The following is a 22,206-nucleotide window of genomic DNA, read 5'->3' on the forward strand; positions in this document are numbered from 1 at the left end:
GGCGGCCTCCCTGGCGGCCCCCTGGGGCCTCGGGTACCCGCCCACGGACCCAATTCTCGCCGAGTCAACGCCGGCAACTTTGGCGCACGCTTTCGCCGAAGGGGCGGGCGGCCGCCTGGAGCGCCGAGCCGCGCTGGCTCCCGGCCCAGGCTGGGGACGTCCTCTGCAGGAGGCATCTCCGGCCGCCGCCGCGGGGTTGGGCCCCAGGGCAGTGTGTCTGTGTCCCCAGGTCATCTCGCGCGCCCTCCGTTCGCGTGCGCTGTGGGATGATAGGGATGGCGGTCGCGCTGGCACCAGCATCCTGGACCAACCAGGAAGTGCAGCGTTCCAAGACTTAGAGTCCAGCCCGCCTGAAGCACGGTCCTGGGCGCGTGGCCACACAGCTGCTTGCCGCAGGGCCCAGTATGTGATGTGATGGCGCGGAGGTGGGGCGAGGGGCATGGGGCCCAGGACCAGGGCCTGTGTTGAGGGGCTTGTTCTTTTCGCTTGGACTCAAGATATTTGGGAACTAAGTCCCAGATCTCCAGAAATAATGTTCTCCAAGCCTTACGTAGGCTTTTGTGATGCCCAGAGCTAGTTACAGCCGCGCCTGTTTGCTCCATCTAATCTTAGATTATAATCTTTACTTCCTTCATGAAGCGCTAAATGCAAGTAAAATCTTAATGACCCCAAGCGCTTCTGTGTTTGATCAACCTTGGGTCTCCCCAGAATGGGGAATTCTGTTAACTTTCTCGGCCAGGCTTGCCAATTTCAGTTTAGCTACCCCTTTTGGGGCCTTCAAGGGCGGGGAAGACTAGGTACCCAGAGACCTCTGAGGTATGTTAAATGGATTAGTTAATGATGTTGCAATGAGAACTAAGGAATGAAGGGAATCTACTTCAGTTTGAACTGTTAACAGATACCACATTTACATACCGCCTATTTGAATGAGAATCTCTTTTCAGTATTAAATGTGTTGTGACACGCATACAAGAGAATTTGTACACAGCCTTTTAGCTTGAATTTGTATGCAGCCTTTGAATGTTGTTTGGGGATCTTTTAAGGAATTGCATAAACTCCCAGTCTGGTTTCTTAAGATCCAGTACAATTAACTTTCCATATAAAAAGTGTGAGTAGTGAAGATTTTGAGGAAAACATGTCTTTACATGTTGATCCCTGTTAGAATATTTACTTACCATGATGTTAAGAGCTATAAAATGCTCATTTAGGTTTATTGATTTGTTCATAACTAGGTAGTGGGGAAGTTGTCTCTGATTACTTAGTAATTTAAAATTATAGTTATGCAATTTGGTTACCTTTAACTTTTACAGGGTTTTTAAAGTTTTTTTTTTTTTTGTGGTAAAATACAATGTAGAATTTACCCTCGTAACATTTTTAAGTGTATGTTTAGTGCATTAAATGTGTTCATGTCATTGTGCTACAATTTCTACCATCCAGCCATAAAATGCTTTTCCCTTCTTTGGTACTGAGGATTGAATCCAGGAAGGTTCTACCACTGAGCTACCATACCCAGGCTTTTTGATTTTTATTTTGAGAGAGTCTTACTAAGTTGCCCAGTCTGCCCTGGAACTTGTGATGCTCCTGCCTCAGCTACTAAGTAGCTGGGATTACAAGCATATGCCGTGCCCTCTAGCACTACAGTTTTTTAATATCATCTTAAATAATATTTTAATGATAATGATTGTGTTGCAGGCTTTAACTTTTCTCACTAAGGAAGGTTTGAGTGTCTTCTCGTAGCTTTATGCAATCCAAAAATTTCTTTTCCCCTTTTTTTGGATACTGAGGATTGAACCCAGGGCCTTGTGTGTAGTAGGCAAACACTCTGCCACTGAGCTACATCCCCAATCTTCTCATAAATTTGGGGAGATGAGCTTTTAAAGAGGAAAGGTGAAAAGCCATAGCCAGATGGTGTTTAGTAAATCTTATCTCCATCAGCAAATGTTTAATACATGACTAGTTGAGGGTTAGTTTGGGAGCTATTTAAATTTGTATGTAAGGGTATTTGAAGTTTAGCAGTTAAGAGGTAAGATCAAGAAAGGGAGTTATCTGTTTGTCCCCCACCCCTCCACTGAGCTACATTCCCAGTCCTTTTTATTTTTTATTTTGAGACAGTTCTCACTAAGTTGCCCAGGTTGGCCTCCAACTTGTGATCCTCCTGCCTCAGCCTCCCAAGTAGCTGAGATTATAGGCGCACATCCAGCAAGTTATTGTTAATAGTCCTTCCTCTGAGTATCTAACAACAATGCAATAATTTTGTCTCTTTTGCAATACCTATCTAAACTATGCTTAAGCTCGTCGTGGTACTTTTTCAGTAAATAAAAGCAATTTTAATCAAGGTGTCTTCTGGGTTTATCAATTTTCTATCCACTAGGTGTTTCCTGAACACCTGGACCTGCAGGAGGACCCCCGCACATGAGATGTGGCTCTTTAAACTTAGAGTTAGGCTGAGTCATTTGTTCACAAGCTGTAGCTGTGCAAGGTCTGGTTTCATGTTTACAATCCTTTAAGTCTTAGCACCACAAAGTAAAATCTATTTCCCCGGGTGAGGTTAAAAGTTGTTGCAGGGTTAAAATGACAAACATGCAACCTTAGCAGCCCTTAAGTCTGTGACATTTCTGATTAGAAAGAGAATCATACAAATTGAATCTTGTGCTTCAGTGGGAACACATTCTGATGCGTTGGTTTCCCTAAATTCACAGTGCAGAGAAAAATCTGGATCCCAGATGTTTTAGTGCTGGGTGATTAACAATAGTTTATATTATATAACTGTTTCATAGTGTCAAAGGCTTTTTATCTTTCTGTTGTGAAACTTTCTTAATTTTTAACTTTATTGAACAAACATTACAGTGACAAAATAAAATGAATCGTTTATTTAATAACACTAATATGGTGCTTACTTTGTGCCGGGCTCTGTGTTAAGCCTTTTACAAATGTGAACACATTTAATATGTCAAACAACCAGATAAAGTAGATATAATCTGATTTTTCCCACTTTTTAGGTGAGATGGTTTGAGACTCAGTGAGATAATACAAACTAGCACCTGGGCAGAGCTGGAGTTCCATCCTGGGCAGCCTCATCCCAGAGTTTTTGACATTGCTGTCTCTCAAAAACAAAAAACGGGGCTGGGGTGGTAGCATGCTTGCCTGGCATGTGTGAGACACTGGGTTCAATCCTCAGAACGACATAAAAAAAATTAAATAAAGCAAAGGTATTGTGTCCATCTACAACTAAAAACACACAGACACACAAAACAAACAACAACAATAACAAAAACCAGCTTGCAATTCCACTTCAAACATCTGCAATTCCATCTAACACATTCTAACATGTGAACATTTTGTAGGATTTTGTTCTCATCATTTTATCCTTGTCCTTATGGATAAGTTATTTATATAAATATAATCATAATGCAATTTTTTTTGGGGGGGTAGCAGGAATTGAACCCAGGGGCATTTAACCACTGAACCACATCCCCAGCCCTTTGAGTGTGTTTTGAGAATGGGTCTGGCTAAGTTGCTTTAGGGCCTCGCTAAATTGCTGAGGCTGGCTTTGAACTTGAGGTTCTCAGTCTCCTGAGTTGCTGGGATTACAGGTGCGTGCCACTGTGCCTGGCTCACAGTACATCTTGGACGATCAACTCAACTCCTTTGTTTTTCAGAAAAGAAAATGAAGGTAGGGCGTGGTTGTGTCCAGGGGTGGGAGATTATAGGCAGCAGTGGGGCAGCAGCCTGCAGTCCCTCTGCTGGACCAGGTCTTAGCTCTTGATTGAGAGGAGGTTGTGACAGGGATCTGAGAGGGTCTGGAAAGCCCAGGTCTGTATTTAGAGGGGATAAACTGTTTTTGCCCATCAGGAGAGAAGCGCTTCAGTGTTTAACAGATACTGGGACCATGTTGGAGCCAATATGCTAAATAGCCCCCCCACCACCACCGCTGGGTCAGAGGTGGGCAGAGTGGCAGCCTGAGGCTGACTCTGGGTCATGGGCAGGCACACTTGCTGCTTAAAGCTCCAGAATTCCAGTTTCCTCCCCCAGCTGTTGCTGTGACCCAGGACTCTCCTCTGGATGAGGGGAATATTTTATTTTGTACTCAATCATTTTTGCGTATTTTGGATCTGAGGTTGGGAGCCTTTTGAAAGCCTGTGACGCACAAAAGAAAATCAGCCAAAAGCAATATGGACCTAAAAATAACTTCGTTTAGTTGGTTCTTTGGTTGCTAGAGAGAGAAAAAGAGATTTCTAAGGGCATAAACTTACAAACTTTATCTTAAAAACTATAAAATAACTTTAGTATCCAACAGTTACTTTTTCAGGGTAGGCTTTTGCAGAAGATACATGATACATTTGGAAGAGGAACTGTAGGAATAGATGGGGAGGGACAGGGAGAGGCAAATGCAGAGAGGAGGCAGCAGGAGGGCCCCAGAATAGAAGACCGGGTTCCCACCTTCCTCAGTAATCTATAGAAAGCCTCCAGGCTCTTGCCTAAGGGAAATGCCTTTGAAATGTCAAGAACCATTACAATGAACTTTCCTCTGGTTTACCTGTAAGTGGCATTAATGTTCAAACTATGCCTAATCAATAATCAATAAAGCTTGGGGGCAATAAGGCATAAGAGAGCTCTTGGTCCCTATTCTCGTTCTTTGTAGCACTCTAGTCTGGTATGTACTGTTTTTTATAAGGGTGAATTTTATATACAGCATGATATTAGAATCTCTGGATTTGTACTTGTTTTGTTTATTGTCTGTCTTCTCTGGGAAAAGGTAAGAGACTTGAGGCATAGGCCGTGTTTTTGTCATTTCTGTGTCTCCTGTACACAGTAGTGTATAATAAATGCTAGCAGAATGAAATGGTGCATTTAGTGGTTGAAGAGAGATGGTATGATTCATTTTATTCGAGATTCATAGATATTTCCAGGAGAGAAGATTTTCTGGTTAGTGTTTTACTTATTTCTTTCTTTCACTTGTGCCATTTAACTACTGGATTCTCAAAAATAAATTTATAGACGTGGAAAGGACAGTCTGGCATTTCAGATTAGCGGCAATTCTCATTTTTGTTTTTCTTTGTGTGTGGCATGTTTTACTCATTCATGTTCTGACGAAGTCGTTCTCTGGAATTGAGTAGGTAGCAATGGGTTGGGATTGGGGTTCCATGACTTGGAGCAGAAAATCAATTCCAGTTGGATGTGGCAGTGGTAGTTGAAGATGCAGAGACAAAAGTGATAAATTTGATCAAAGGGGGTAAGAGTAGAAAAAATGGAAAAAATGAAAAATGAAATAAAGATGCGTTTAGACTTTTTTCAGTTTTCTTATTATCTCCATTTTGGAATTAAAATATATAAGGTGGTCTGGTGTGGTGGCACATGCCTGTAATCCCAGTGGCTCCGGAGGCTGAGACTGGAGGATGGCCAATTCAAAGCCAGCCTCAGCAATGGTGAGGCACTAAGCAACTCGGTAAAACCCTGTCTCTAAATAAAATATAAAATAGGGCTGGGGATGTGCCCCTGAGTTCAATCTTCAGTACCTGCCCCCCCCCCCCAAAAAAAAAAGAAGTATAAGGTGAAGCAGGGCAAGGGTATAGGATTTGGGGACAAGGTTTATTTTTGATCTTAACATCACTGTGATGCCCATTTTTCTTTTTTTCTTTCTGATACTGGGGATTGGACCCAGGGTACTTTACCACTGTGTTTTATCCCCAGCTATTTATTTAATTTATTTCTTAAAATTTGAGACAAAAATCTCACCAAGTTGTCCAGGCTGGCCTTGAACTTGTGATCCTCTTGTCTCAACCTCCTGAGTAGCTGATGTTGCAGGTATGAGCCACCATGTCCGGTTTTCAAAAATATTTTTTTAGAAAAGGTAGGAGGAGTATGTTGGAAATTCAGGTAGAATCTTAGTATCCTAAGGGGAAGAATGGACCTGTCAGGATATTGCACTTGATAATAGCTAAAAGCTAAGCATATGAAGCAAAGCCCCAACCCTAATCCTGAACCCTGCCCCTACTCCAAACCTGTCACTGTCTTGGCTGGAAGTGTGAGTGGATGGGCAAACCACATCTGTGAGGCTTGTAAGGCACCATTGGGCCCCCACCTCACTGGAAAGGTAATGGCTCTCAGCTTCTGCCTAACCACCAGGGAGTCTGGATTCAGATCCTAAGAGCTCTAGTTCAATATGTCAAATAACTTCATTATTCTGTGCTTCAGCTTCCTCACTTCGTAAAATGGGAGTAAAATAGTACTTGCCTCACAGATTGTTGTGAGGAAAAAGAGAAATAGTGCCTGTAAAGTGTTGTTTAGAATAAAGCCTAGGACATAGAGATGACACAGTAAATGATATGTTCCCCTTTCACACCTGTTCTCCCCTCTGTTGCCCCAAATCCAGCATGAGTGACATCCAGAATACCAGGCAAACTTGTATTCGTGCTAGCATAGATAATGGTAGTGGCCCCATGAAAACATGGGAATATGGATGTAGAACTTAGTTTTGTGCAGGAAGAATTCATTTGTGGGGGGTTACTGGGGATTGAACCAGGTGTGTGGGGGGGAAGCATACCACTGAGCCACATCTGCAGCCTTCCATTTACTTATTTATTTTAATTTTGATACAAAGTCCAGTTTTCTTAGGCTGACCTTGAACTTGCAATCCTCCAGCTTTAGCCTCCTGAGTGACTGGGATTACAGGCATGAGTACCACATCTGGTTTTGTGCAGGAGGAATTCTTGAGTGAGAATGAGATTCCATGTTGCTAGAGGACAAATAGATGCAGATGGTGGGAACGGGGGTAAAGAGAAAAATTCTATAAAATGGGCCCACCGAGCAGACCCCTGCATGCTTTCTTTTGCAAGAAGTAATTTACCTGCAGCCCTGTCTGGCTTAAGTGAACAGGTATGTCACTTTCCTCAGCAAACTACTTGTTATCTGCAACAGAAATGCAGGCCTGAACCAATGTTGATAAGAGGAATCCAAGTTACCCTGAAGGGAGAGACTTTTGTGACCCTTTTCTTAGACTAGATTCTAAAACTCAGATAAGGATAACTCCTCCTAACCATAAAATCTGTAAGAATTTATGGTTCTGATTAGAACGGATCAACATGGGCCAAGGTGACCTAGAGTTGTCATGGTTGGGGGGACTTGAAAGTCTGAGATCATCTTGCTGTTAGTCAAAAGTTAAGAGATGGATCTGGGCAAGGCTTTCTGGAAACTTCTCTGGAATCCTCAATAAAACTGGAGTACTGGAGAGGCACATTGTCCCTCTTCTCTCTGAGAGGACTCACTTTGTTCCTTGAGAGCGTCTCCTTTCCCTTTTCTCATCCCTTCTGTAAACTCATGGTTGTTACTAAGGGATGTGTCTGAAATCTTTCTGATTTGACTGTATGAATCTGGGTTTGAAGGGAGGGGTCTTTGCACTGCCTCAGTTTCTTGGAAGTCCCAGTTCTATATCAGTGTGACCTGGATGAAGGGAGGCAGTGAGAAGACTGGAAACAGAGCTGGTTACAGCCAGCAACAGGGAACTGCATGCCTTTGGATAATTATAATTTTAGGGTCTCTGTGTTGACATTAGCCAAAACATTTGATTTTTCTAATTCACAAGCTTAGCATGACATTTAATTGGAGAAGCACAATCCATTGCTCTTTACCAGTGGGTGTATGTGTAGAGGCGCATTTTAAAAATGTGTCTAGCATTAAGAAGCAATAGGGTGTCCTGTCAAGTTTAAGAGTGAACGAGCTCATGTTGTGTTGGAAAATAACCCTCCCATTGCATTCCTTAGCTTCACATTCAATGGGAGAAGAGTACGGCTGGCACTGTCAGCTGTATAGGGTTGTGGGTAGTACCTGTACACATGCATCACGGGCGGAAGTGTCGACCGTCAAGAACATATATAGCAGTTTTTCTCTTTTCACTCTTGTGCATGGTTACTGTTCCCCTTGTGTATCCCTAAGAACTCATTTCCTGGTAAGCTCTTCTATGAGGGAGTTAGGAAGCAAAACGCCTGAACAACACCTGAAATCAGACTGTTCGTGATAATTCCCAGATGGTCACAGGGAGCTTCCTTTCCACTCCTCTTTGTTACACCCCTCCTGGCAGCAGGTACCCCTGAGCTGGAACCTTCTGGCTCCAGAGAGCAGATGTGAAGGCACTGCTAGACTGTCTTTTAGGAATAGAAGACTATGACCTGGACAGAGAAAGGAAAGGCAGTCAGCTGTTGTTTTTGTTTTAAGAACAAAGCTTTGGGCTGGGAATGTAGCTAGGTGTTGTGAAGTCACCTAGCAAGTGGGAGGCCCTGGGTTCAACCCCCAGTATCAGTAAACAAAACAAAAATCAAAATATCAATTTATTCTCCTTTTACATAAACAAATCTAAATGAAAACAAGAACAATTCTAGTGTTGTGTGGCAGAATAGAATCAATATGATAATTTTGGAAGGAAACTTGGCAATATGTTTAATATAGACGAATGTTTGGCCTAAGAAAATTTGTCCTGTGAAATAATGCAAAATAACTTCAACGTAAAATAAAAGAACGTATTTATTGCAACATTTTATAACAATATTTTAAAAACTTTTGCAACATTTTATAACAATATTTTAAAAACTTTTGCAAACGATATGCCAGAACTGGCTCATATTAATAGCTGATTTTTTTTCATTATCAGGAATTTTGTGAGCCAGTTGTTCAATCAAAACATTATTAAAAATTAAATTTTCTTAAGTTTAGATTTTAAACTTACATCAAATAAATTGTATTGAAAACACTAGCAATAAATTCCCAAACCCATTATTTACTAATTATTATAATATGTTTATTACTACCTATGCTTTTAAAGTTATTTATGTCTATTTTTTTTTTGTAGTGAGAACATGGTGCCTATTGTCCATCTCTTTCCAAACTTGCTCTGGTGTGGTCACGTTGGTAACTTGAAAACATCCATGGTGGGAATATTTACACTGTAGAAATTGCTGAATGCTGCAGTGAGCATCTCTTCCCCGAGGTGGTTGTTAAGCATTTGTCGCTACTGGCTTTGACCATGAGGGACAATGGAGTGTTTCCACTCCCTCCTTCCCTTCTTTTTCCTTTTTTTCTTTTTAGAATATACAGTAGAGTCCATTTTGACGTCTCATACACACGTGGAGTATAACTTATTCTAATTAGGATCCCATTCTTGTGTTTGAACATGATGTGGAGTTTCACTGGTGGTGTATTCATATATGAGCATAGGAAATTGACGTCCAGTTCATTCTACCGTCTCCTTCTCTCCTTTTCTTTCACTTGTCTCGTGGTTCTGAATTTGGGGATGTGGGTGAGGGGAAGGAGTACACTTCGTTATGCAACTTTCTTCTCTCTCTTTTCCTGTTACCCGGTACGGTTAGTTAATACTAAGTATTTTAGATCTCAACTGCATTCATTTTAGTCCTTGAATCTTTTTTTTTTTTTCCCTGTGGAGATAAGATTCTTCTGACAGCCTCTCTCTAGGGCAGAGCTTGCCCTCCCTCCTTCCCATCACAGTACTTCTAAGATCTGGCCAAACAAAATCTGCTGGGAACCTAACTAGGATAAATTTCCAGGTCCCTTCACGTACCTACTAATGGAGGTTTGAGGGAATGGGACTCACTAAAGTATTTTGTAAGTTCCCTTGGGATTTTGATGGTCACTCTTCTGCCTGCCCTGTCCATCCTCTGGGCTCTTCCTGCCCCGCCCTGGCACGTGTATACTTTGCCCAGCATTGGGTCATTTGGGCTCCTGGGCCCTGCCCTGTGGCACAGTAGCCTTAATTTTTACATTTGGACTCAAATTCAGATCAGGTGAAACTTGGTGATCGGAAGCTGTTTTTTGCCCCATTAGCCTGTCACACAGGGCCTGCTTCCCAGGGCTTTTGGAGCCTGCATTCCTACCGATGCAGCCAGCTCTGTGCAACTCAGGGAGGCTACCAGGTCTGTCAGGGTGTTGGATTTTGTCTGCTTCAGCCTCCGTGTCGCCTCGATAGAACTTGGTTGTGCTTGCAAGCTTCAGGCTTTGCAGTGTGCCGTCTCTCTGCCCCGAGCACCCTTCTCCCAAGTCTTTGCCCAGCTTGCCTTTCGTCATTTCGATCAGTCATAAAACAGTCAAATGTGACCTTCTGGAAAGGTTTTTCCTGAGCATTGAAAACTTCCTCCCCTCTCAGTCCACATTGCTGTGCCCACTGCTTCATCCTGTTCTGGCCTTTTACCTCAAATTATTTCCATGCCAGCACTTGCCACCATTGGAAATTCTTCCAGTCTTGTTTCCTGTTTGCTGTGTTTTCTGCACACGAATATGAGCTCGCTGACCACAGGGATGTGTCTGATACATCGTAGGTGCTCGTTACCTGCCCTTTAAATGAATGCTTCCCCAAATGGTTATATGCATTTGATGCTGGTGTGAACCCTTGCCCCCTAAGCCATTCATCTGTTTTTCTAATTGTTCTCTCTGGCTCCACAGATACTGCATGCCAGTGATTTGTTGACGAGTTACCACCACAGTTTGGAACAAGTGCTGCACTCAACTGATGAGAAATAAAATCTGCAGCTTTCCATGAGAATATCACCTTTGCTTTTCAGTAAGCTTACAGATCATTTGATTTAGTTGCACCTGGTTATCTTGTGGGTGAGTAATCTGTGATAGAATGGGCCAACTAAACATGGAAGCAAGGCAAAATAAATGTGACCATGTTTAGGAAACTTGTTAACTTCCTTTTCTGAATTCTACCAAGAGTAGTTTTGGGTGGGGTGGTGGGGGTTAGGAGGGCATGCATCCTTCTAGGAGATTCCAGAAGGCCAGAAACACATGTTGGAGATGTTTGTCCTGTCTCATCACACCAGGACATATTGGATAGGCTTGATTGGTGATGAAGCAATTTCTGCATATCTATTGTCAGGAAGGTCTGTAGGTGGGTGGTGGAAGCCTTCACCCTGCATTTGCAATAGGCCCTGCTCCTGGTGCCAACAGAGTACTCAGCATGTGAAAGAGAGTCTAAGATGTGGCTCCAGCTGCACAGATCTTATGATCTAATGCGGTCATCTGAAACAGGACTGAATTGTGCAGTGGAATCCTGCTGGGCCTCCAGCAATGGGCTGGTATTTTATAATGATAGTTGGTTCAGTTTTCCTTGATACTGATTTTCAAACTGCTCTGTCAGGGGCTGTGCTATGATCTTAATATTTATGTCCCCCTAAAATTCCTATGTTGAAATCCTCATCCCCAACGGGATGGTGTCAGAAAGTGGGACTTTTGCGGGGTGATTAAATCATGGTGTCTTGTCTTGGAATGGGTTTAGTGCCCTCATAAAAGGGACTAGAAAGAGACTCCTCACTCTTTCCACCATGTGAGGTTACAGTGACAAGACCATCAGCTAGGAAGTAGGCCCTCACCAGACACTGACTCTTCCAGTACCTGGATTTTGGACCTCTCAGTCTCCAGAACAGTAGGGATAAAATTCTGTTGCTAATAAGTCACTTAATCTAAGGTATTCTGTTATAGCAACCTAAATTTACATAGGCAGACTGGGACTAGAGAAGGGACTGATCAGGGATGCTGAGAGTAGAATTCTGTAGCTTCTCTTAACTCTGTGTTCAACCAGAGCATCTCATTTAAAAAACATGCTTTAATGTATATATACTTTTAATTATCTGTTCGTGTTGGGTGTGATGGCACATGCCTATAATCCATGTAGCTCAGGAGGCTATGGCAGGAGGATTGCAAGTTCAAAGCCAGCCTCAACAACTGAGTGAGGCTATAAGCAACTTTGTGAGACCCTGTCTCAAAACAAAAAATAAAAAGGGTTGGGGATATAGCTCAGGGGTTAAGTGCCCTTGAGTTCAATCCCTGGTACCAACAAAATAAAAATAAATAAAATTAAAAAATAAAAATTTTCTCTTTGTCTTAGTATTAGAGAAAGGTTGCAAAGATAATGAAGTTCCCAGTGGGTACATGGTTTCCTCTATTACTAACATCTTACTTTGGTGTGTGGTACATTCATTACAGTTAATGAACCAATATGGATGCATTATTAACTAAAATCCTTACTTTATTCAGAATTCCTTAGTCTTTCCCTAATGTCTTTTTCCAATTCCAGTATCCTTCCCAGGATACCATGTTGCATTTAGTAGTCAGGTTCTTTTGGGCTCCTGTTGGCTATGGTGATTTCTCTGATTTCCCTTGTCTTCGATGACCTTGACAGTTTGAAGAGTACTGGTTAGGTACTTTGTAGATCCCTCAGTTGGAATTTTATCATGTTTTTTCATGATTAGACTGGGATTATGGATTTGGAGAGGAAAATCATATAGGTAAAATACCATTCTCATCACATCATCAGGAGTACATACGATCGGCATGACTTGTCTCTGGTGATGTTGACCTTGATCTCCTGGCTGAGGTAGAGTATTACAAACTTTTTCTTGTGAAGTTATGTTTCCCTGCTAGCAACACTGCACTCTTCTCAGGATGAGTTATTCTCTACCTCCTAGCTAGGGTAGCAGCTCCAGAAATTATTTGGAATTCTTCTGTGTGGCAGATTTATTTATTTATTCAATTTATTATTTATTTAATTATTTTTTATATCAGAATGGGCTCATGGATCTTTATTCTACTCTTTGGGTTATAATCCAGTAGTATATTATTTATGTTGGGCTTTTCAGTGATTTTTATTTGAACAAAAATTCTGCTGTTTAAAAATGTTAGAGAACTCTTGTTCCATATATTTACATTTACTCCTTTTTTTCCTCTAAGTATCCTATTTATTTGTTTATTCATTCATTGGAGGCAATAAGAGAAAATGACTACTTAGACTATTTATACTTTATCTTCTTATTTATTTTTTGCAGGAGTCATTAAATATATGGGTATATAAATTATTTCTGGAGTGATAGAGATCAGAAGGCGTGTTTTTTCCATTACATATGTATTTGCACTCAGTTCAATAGAGAGATTTACAGTCATCTGTCTTATTGAATCCTCAAGGAAGTTTGATAACGTACAAGGAGTTAAGAATAATTTGGACCATTTTTTCTTCTTATTTTCTTCAAATAAGATAGGAACTTTGGGTATGGGTGTGCAGCTCAATGGCAGAGCCCTTGCCTAGCATGTGGGAGGCCTTGGGTTTAGTCCCCAGGACTAAAAGAAAAAAAAAAAAAAAGATGGAAACTTTGAAAATGCTGTTTAATGTACTCTGCTTATTTTTATGACTAGAAGAATGGTAGACTTGTTATAGGAGCCCCAAACTGGCCTTCCATGCTTTCTGTTTCTTAAATAAATTTCCTTTGTGAAAGTTTTTTTCTCTACTAAAGAACACAATTAAATGATCTGTACGTAAACTTGAAATTCACCTCTTTCTAAAGCATTTAAAAACATAACACATAGATCCTGATGTGTTTATTGCCCTGGCTTAACATAGAGGGGAAACGTCCTAAAACTGTTTCATTCCCTTATAAATTTTCTCTCCTGTTTCATTAATTTTGTTTTAAGATCTAGTGTTCTTGGGCAATTCTTGTTTCTGTGCCAGAAACCCTTCAGAGAATGGTTTTCGTTGCAGGCAGATCCATCTTTTTATGAGTTGTAGGCTGACAGTTACACCCAGAGACCAGATGACTTGGCCAAAGGGACCAGAAAGATGCTTCTGAATCCAGTGTTGATTGGTGGCTTAGTGTGTGGTGGGTTACCAGCAGCCCTCCTGCTCTGATGCCCCACTGAGGACCCAGTCTTCCTATAAAAATGCAAGGCCCAATCCAGCATGGCTAACCAAGGTCACCTGGGCCTGCGTATGGGTCTCCTTCCATAGGATCAGGTAATATGACCAGAGCTGGGTCTTGGCTCCTGATTGGACAGGCCTGAAGAGTTTTCTGTTGCAGTCAAATAAATACTGAGGACTCAGAGGGAAGCTTAGTGGTCATGAAGTTCAATCCCTAATACCAAAACAACAACAAAATGGTGTTAATTTGGAACATGCTGAGAAGTCATTACTGCATTGCATGGTAATTGAGCATAAGTTAAGTGTAAAGGACAGGCATTTCACACCTTTGACTGTAATTGGCATTAATTTAAAACACACCAGAGTGAAAACTGAATTCTCCCTTTTTTGTCTTCTCATGTCAAACTTGTACCCATATTGACACTTTCTTCTGATTGCATTCAGAATTTATTTCTGTTTATTTGTTTATTCACTAAGTCAATATGCTCTTAATATGATGGCTTCTATTATACTGCACAGGTTTCCTCGTGGTCTCATTTCCTCAGGGAGACTGAAAATTATCCATAATTCAAAATGACCATATGTTTAATGAGTAGAAATGACTAGAAATGATGCATATAATTTCACTTCTTCTTTGTCATGGCGTACAAACCAACCTGGATTAGGACAGGGAGAGAGGTTTTGTTTCAAATAAGACCTGGGTATTATTTGGCCTTGTGGTCCCTCTGGCCATAGCGCTGATGTGGAGCAAGGCAGACATCACAGCCCCAGTAGGAAGGTCTCTTCCCTGCTGGGGTCTTTAGGCTCTAAATTGGCTCCTGGATTCCTCAGTCACGCTGGATCCTGTTCACTTCAGAGCACTGGTCTGGAAGAGATTGTTGTCCAAAACAGAAGCTTGGTTTCCTTCAAACTATAGACCTATTGATTAATGCTACAAAATTGGGTTGTCACTCTAATGGAGAATGTTTAAATGACTACTATTTGCTGGGCACTCCCTTGTCATTTAGCTCTATATCATATCCCACAGCATTTCAATCTGTCTACTTTGATTTTGTCCAAGTCACTTTACTGCCTTTGCTGATTATACAATAAGATAGTCTTACTTAAGTATTTGTGAATGTTACCTGGATTCAGTGGCTTAAATTCAAAAACAGGAACTTTTTCTTTCTCTTTAAAGTTTCTTCAGGTTTCACCTTTTAAGGGTCAGTGATAAATATATTTTTCTGTTGTTTTACAAATAAGTTATGGAAAAATGGAAAATGGGTTTGGAAATTATTCTCACATGATAGCCATCATGAAACTTATAATGGAAAATGGCAATTAGGGAGTACTAAGCCTTTAAATAATTCTAAGAATTAGAAGAAAAAGAATAAACCCTCAAGGAATTTAGCCAACATCAGTCAGTTTTACATCAGCAGCCCTAAATAATTGAGAAACTAAAAAACCTTATTTACATTAGCACCTGCCATCTTTTCCCCATTAGTGTGATATTTGCATATATTTTGGTCAAAAGCTGATTGGTTTAAAATATGTGCTTAAAGGTCTATAATATTGTATGTTTTTTTAAAAATATGACTTTGTGAGTTTGCCTCTGAAACCATTCTGGGAACATAATTTATTTATTTGTTATAGTGAATGCTGTGAGAAGTTTGAAGATCACAAGTTCAGTGGCTGATTGTCTCTAGTTCCTGCAGGGTCTCTCCTTTGCAACAGGAAGGGCCTAAGTATGCTTTCCTGGCCGACTCAATTAATTCATCCTTTTGAAGTCACTGATCGAAAGTGATCTCATCTGTTAATTATATAGTCCATCATTAATAATTTAAATACATTTTTTACTCCACTTAAGTGTTTATGCATATATTCAGATGGTTCAAATTCACTATTAGAAATTGTGGACATGCTAGAAAGAACCTTAGGTTGGTTGTCAGGATGGCCAGAGTTCCAGGATTTTGGATGTGAGACCAGTTTAGTGTGACCTCAGGCAATTTGTGTCTGGCACTCTTGTCTATTTCAGGCCTTGCCTCTAAAGCTGGAGATGAATTAAGCTTGGTCCTGGCCACCACCCACTGGGGATTTACAGTCTGGTGCAGTGATTCTCACACTCCACTGTGCACCCAAATCCCCTGGAGGGCTCATCAGAACACAGACTGCTGGGCTTCACCCTAGAGTGTCTGATTCACTAGGTCTGGGATGGGCAGAGAATGTGCATTTCTAACAAGTTCCCAGATGATGCTGATGTTGCTGGTTTGGGGACTACAGTTTGAGAACCACTGACCTAATGGCTCAGCTGACACATCAGGAACCACAATTCAAAGATTAAAAGCTGTGAAATAAGTACAAGTAACAGGCAGTGGGACGCAGGGTGTGCAGAAGAGATGTTTAAACAACTGGAGATCTGAGAAGACCTCATGGAAGAGACAAAACTTAAGTAGGGTCTCAAAGAGTGGATTAAGCCTTGACAGGTAGGGCATTTGGGGCAAGACAGTCTCCTGCTGGCAAAGGGAGTACAGAGTAAATATGGGAGAAGGGGTATTAGCATAGGTGGAGTGAAGAGTTGGTGTGGGGGAAGGAACAACAAGAAACAGATGGAATTGAGAATAAGAGCTGGAAGCTTAATGTGTTCTTAGAGTTGGGACTTTGGCAGCAAATGAACAGCATGATCAGACTAGGCTTAAGGGCAGCTCTGGCATTGTGATGGATGACTTTGGACAAGAAACAGTGATTTCAGGAGAGCCAGTTAGGAATAAGTGGGGCAGCCCAATCCAGATATAGGAAGGGGCTGGAGAAGAGCACGAAGGTGGGGTGGATGCAGCCATGTGATGTGTATGTGGCAGAAGCCACAGATTTAGTAGTTGATTTGTTCCTGGGGAGGAGAGTGAGGGGAGGGGTAAAGCAGAATGAGGATTCAAAGTCTGAGTTGCTAGGGAAGATTGCTGGCAGTGACTGGGTCTCTCAGAGGAAATTGGTTGGTTAGGAAAGTGACCCTCCTGGGACTTGGGCTTCTTTAGGAGGGACTGGATTAGGTACACTTCCGGGTTTCTTTCTGCATGATCATAATCAATGATGTAAATGTTGTTGGTTGTTTGAAATATTATAGAATATTGTTAAGCAAAGAACAAGTGGCTTATATATACCAGACACTTATTTATTTGATTGGTTGTTCCACGTTAATCATTAGCACTGAAATATTGACATCTGCAAATAGCTTTCTTTTTGTTCTTATCTTCATTTGCTTATAATTTACTTAATATGTTGAGTTGGCCTTTCTCCCATTTTATATGTCATGAATGTCACCATTTGGGGGATGAAGTGTTCTATGTATGAATTTTATGTACGTACACATACATGTAGCAGATGTTTTAAGTATCTCTTTCGCTACTTCTCACATCATAATAATCACATTAATATATTTGCACCCAGCCCTCTCTTGCCCCCTGGATTATAAATGCTGTTGATTATTTTGGCGCTGGGGGTTGAACACAGAGCCTTGCCTGTGCTTAGCTGCACCCTCAGTCCCTACAAACACCTTTCAAGTAAGGAACATGTCTTGCTTGTTGTCCTCCTCACAGCGCTCATCATAGTTATAAAAAGTGGCCTGCAAATGTTTGAGGGATTAGATTAAATCACTGAATAAAAGTGAGTTACTGTCTGTTCTCTAGGAAGAGACAAAATGTCTCAGGCAATAAAGAGTCCTAGTTAAACGGGAAACAGACCTCCATGCTTCTTGGGAGGTAGAAAGAGGAAACACATTAATTCAGTACTCTGAGACCAGAATGGAGACATTTGTGGACATTTTGGGGGCCAGAAGCATAAGCCCATTAGAAGTAGGGTAGTATTCAACTCTGTCCTAAACTAGCCATTGTAACCTTCGGCCAGGCCTTTCTACTCCGGGCCTCAACTTCCTCCTTTGTAATATTGAGGGTGTAGATAACTATAGATTTATATAGCCTTCCAAATGCCATTTTGGGCAGAATTCCAAGCAGAGGAAATGGCATGAATGAGGCATCAGAACTGAGTCTGTGTGCTCTTTGTGACCAGGTGTGACAGGCTAGGACATGAAGCAGGAGAGGGAGGTAGAGGCTTTGTTCAAAGGCCTGTTTCTTCTGGGATAAGGAGCTTGTTCCTGCTCTGTGGGAATAGGGAATGCTGTTCAGGGACAGGAATGAAGGACCAGGGAGAGTGGGGAAGAAGGCAGACAGTAAGAGGAGGTGTTACTGAGGTGGTTATTACTAAAGGCAGCCATATGCTTTGATTCCAAGGTGTCTTCTGTGAAGCTTTTATGAAATGCATCTCAGCACAATTCCATTCACCTGGAGAAAAAGGGGAGAAGATTTTACCATGTTTCTCATCTCTCTTTGATTAAAGGCAGCCTCAATTCTGGGTGACTTATGTGTTACCGCCCAGGGGGATTCCACCACATAGTGACATATGAAGTGGCATATGTCTAGTGGAGAGAGGCCCGGCGGGCTGCAACTTGTGTTTTAGGAAGCTCTTTGTTGCTGTGTCAAAATTCCTGACACGAACAGCTTAAGGAAAGATTTATTTTGGCTCACAACTTCAGTGGTGTTAGTCCATGGTCGGCTAGCTCCATTACTCTGAGCCTGAGGTGAGGCAGAACATCATGGCAGGAGGGGTAGTGGAGGAAATTTGCTCAGCTCATGGTAGCCAAGAAGGGGGTTGAGAAAGAGAGAGAGAGAGAGAGAGAGAGAGAGAGAGAGAGAGAGAGAGAGAGAGAGAGAGAGAGAGAAAGAGAGAGAAAGGGCAAGTGGAAGGGGCCAGGAGCAAGAGATACCCTTCTAGGGCATGTCGTCCGTGACCTGCTTCCTCCAAGTAGACCTCACCTCCTGACATTTCCACCACCTCCCAGAGATGCCATCAGATCATCAGTCCATGAGTGGATTAATCCACGGATGAGGTTAGATCTCACAATCCCATCACTCTCCACAAGCCCCACCTCTGGACATTGCTCATTCGGGAAAAAGCCTTCAATGCACCAGTCTTCAGGAGGCATCCCAGATCCAAACCATAACAATGTGTGTTTACACTGGTTGAATTCTTCATGGAACTGGTGGTCACAGTGATGGTAGGAACAGGAGTGAGTTTGAGAGATTTTGAATTTGTTCATAAAAGAGGCCAATGAAGGGAACCATTGAGAGATTTGAGAGAAGGAAGATCTTATCACAGTCATACTTATCACAGTCATAAATACTTAAAAACTATCTTTCCAGAAAAATGTGTGCATATATGTATACATATGTCTATTGTAAGTTTCACTGATATAAAGGATGTGTAGTGACCAGTTTATAAATAATAATAAAATATACAATTCCCTTTATTGTAAAATCTGTGCAGCTAATTGAGTCTACAGGTTTCTGTTGGTTTTTGATGAATTCATGTGTGCACAACCAGTTTGTGGTTAATAATTGATGGAAGAGGGGAGCTGATATTTCCTTTTCAGTACTGAGGAAGATGAAAGCAAATAATAAAGGCCTGTCCCAGAGCTTCACTGGGTCAGTCAACATATTTGTGAATTAGATTAGTACTTACTAGAAGAATATTTCCTTGAGTTTTTGTTTATTCACAGTGCAGTTCCTACAAGCCCCACACTTGCATGTGTGCATGCGTGTGTGTGTGTGCATGTTACTGGGAATTGAACCCAGGGATGCTTTACCACCAACTACATGCCCAGCTCCCCCACTCTACCTTTTTTTAAAAAAAAAAAATGTTGAAACAGGGTCTTGCTAAGCTGACCAGGCTGGTCTTGGCCATGTGATCTTTGTGCCTCAGCCTCCAGAGTAGCTGGGATTATGGGTGTGTGCCACTGCACCCAACAACATTCTACTATATTTAGACAATCAACAAAACAAATATCAATCCTTGATGTACAGTGTTGGTCAATTTTCCATGTGAAAATTCTCCCATCATGGTCAATTTCAAGTTGTGGGAAATTGGGAAAAGACAGGCAAGGGCATGTTATATGGCATTTCCATACAGATAAAATGGAATGTAACTTGATGGCAGAGCACTAGCCTAGCATGTGCCAGGCCTTGGATTCAATCCCCATACTGTCAACAAACAAACAAACAGATAAAATTGGACCAGGTAACCTGAAGAACCATAGGTATTGATAGAAAGTAGTAGAGTAATAAAGAAGTGATACATTTTGAGTATTTATTACCTTCGGGCTTAACATCATTTACCTCATTTAATTTTTAATCATTGCTGTCTTTAACAACTGACTGGTAAATTCCTGAAAACTCAGTTCTCAGGAGCCTATATGGCTAGCCCAGGATACCAGTGGTTATATTTTTACAAGATTACTTTGGTAGCAGTCTGTAGAAATGTTTTGGAGGGAAGTGGTCAGGAGGCAGAGAAAAAATACTTGAACTGGAGCTATTGTAGGGATGAAAAGTAGGAGACGGATCCAGCAAACATCCTCAGACTTGGCCTGCATGAGAGCTCAAATGAAGTCAGTTTAATGGAGAGCATGCAGATTTCACTGGTTGACATGACCCAGTGGTTCTGTGTTTTCTTGGTACTAGATCTCTTGGCGGTGGCTCACCTGTGTTTTCAGAGCCCCACCCCATTTGCAGTCTTCTGCTTTGCTTCCTGGTTGGTGACTGCAGGCCAAAGGGCTTTGTGGACGAGGCCTCACCCATAGCCCTCCTGGAGGATAGGATCCATGCCAAGGCAGTCAAGAGTCAGGGCTTGATTTCAGTGTGTGTGAATCTGGACAGGGGTCTCCAGAAAGATGCTGCAACCTGGTATATACTTGCAAAGATATCTCTGGCTCCCTTTGTCACCTGGAGCCTGACGTGACTGGGTGCATTTTGTGTGACTCCTATGGGCAAATGGAAGGATCGCCCTCCCTACTTCTTCCTGCAGCTACCAGTGCTACAGTGTTGGCAGCCAAGGGCTGGGCAGGGAAACAGCCCCTCTCCCCTCTCCTGGAAGTTCACAGAGTCTGTCTCAAGCCTCCTTCTCCCCTTGCAGATCTGCTGGGGGCAGATGAAATCCTGAAGGCCAGGAGCTCCCTGACCCTTTTAAATTCCCAGAGTGTAAGAATCCCACTTTGGGATACTTAGCCCCCTCTACTCTTAGTAGATGAAATATGGTGGAGTAGATAACTGGGGCCAGTCACTGGGTTAAAGAATGGGGAGGGTAGCACATATGTGGCCAGGCTGTGGACAGGGAAGGAGAACGGGATTGGGATGTGAGGCAAAGAAGTTTAATTGCTGGGTGTGGTGGCAAACGCCTGTTATCTCAGCAACTTGGGAGACCACAGCGGGAAGATGGCAAGTTCAAGGCCAGCCTCAGCAACTTAGTGAGACGCTGTCTCAAAATAAAAAATAAAAAGGGCCGGAGGTATGGCTCAGTGGTAAAGCACCCCTGGGTTAAGTCCCCAGTTAAAAAAAAAAAAAAAAAAAAGTTTAATCGTGTTCACTTTTGAACTTGATGAAACAGGAGCCCGTGGGACAGTTTGGTGGGGCATTGGGAACAGTAAACTTCAGGCAAATCCATGAATGTCTGTTAGACTCCCCTCCCCATGGGAATGGAGAAGGAGAAGACTTAGTGGATAGATTAAAGTAGATCTCAGAACCCTAAGGATCCCCAGATTATAAGGGAGGGTGACTGGAAAAGGAGCCCAGAACCCTCCAGAGGGGAAAGTTGGAGGTGACTGTAAGAGGAAAGAAATGGTGTGAACAAAGGAGCCCGGGCACAAGGACTGTGTCTCTGACTGGGAACAGGCGGATCCATGGTGTTTACAAGTAGAGCTTCCCAAGTTTATCTGTTCCGAGTTATGATTAGGTTAACCTCACCCCCCTTCCTCCCTCTGAAGAGGAGCCAGATTCTCTGCATATCATGAATGGCCCAGCATCGGGAAGACAGCAGATGCTTCTGTACTTAGATTCAACCTTTCGTCAGTGTGAGGAGAGAACAGTCTTCCTTGAAGCTGAAGCTGTGGGAGTGTCCCTGTCTTCCTGTTAGACGTGTCTTGCAGTGTTTCCCATGTTAATCACTTCATTCCCCCTGGGACACAGTCCTGATATTTGTTCCTCCTGCGGTTGTCAGCTGCCTGGTGTCTCAGGCAGTCATACACTGTGATTTTGTGACACAATAGAGCTCAAGCTGGTGAGGCTGGTTGCTGCCAAAAGCATATGTCACTCTTGGTGGTTTTGTGCATGAACGTCCTGAAGGCCCAGTGCTCCGGAGCCGAATTACAGGCTTCAGAATGCCCTGTGGTTTGCATTCAGCAAAAAGTACACCCCAGACATGTTGAGGGTTGTGGGTGCGGGGGAACAAGATGACGCCAACGCGGAAGGACGGAGCCTATCTGAAGAGATAGCAGAGTGAATTTTCTACAGCACAGATCTGTCGAATAAGTGGATTTGGATGTAACCACAGGCTTGCCATGTGAAATTCTATTCCATGGGAATTCAAGTTTGTGGCTTTGTGAGGGCATTTATTGCAGACTGTGAAAACTTCTCTTAGATTCTTTTGCCAAAGTGCAGAGG

At 42.2% G+C, this 22,206-nt stretch overlaps 1 protein-coding gene across 2 annotated transcripts in view; it reads left to right on the forward strand.

Moving 5' to 3' along the window:
- Nucleotides 1–22,206, forward strand: part of PLD1 (phospholipase D1) — a 209,785-nt gene that overhangs the window by 266 nt on the left and 187,313 nt on the right. For both annotated transcript variants that reach the window (XM_079155125.1, XM_079155127.1), the window contains exon 2: nucleotides 10,447–10,611. The gene's annotated coding sequence lies outside the window, so the exon portion shown is untranslated. The remainder of the gene's footprint in view (nucleotides 1–10,446; nucleotides 10,612–22,206) is intronic.

This window comes from Sciurus vulgaris (assembly GCF_902686455.1).
Source record: "Sciurus vulgaris genome assembly, chromosome: 10".
Taxonomy (NCBI): Eukaryota; Metazoa; Chordata; class Mammalia; order Rodentia; family Sciuridae; genus Sciurus; species Sciurus vulgaris.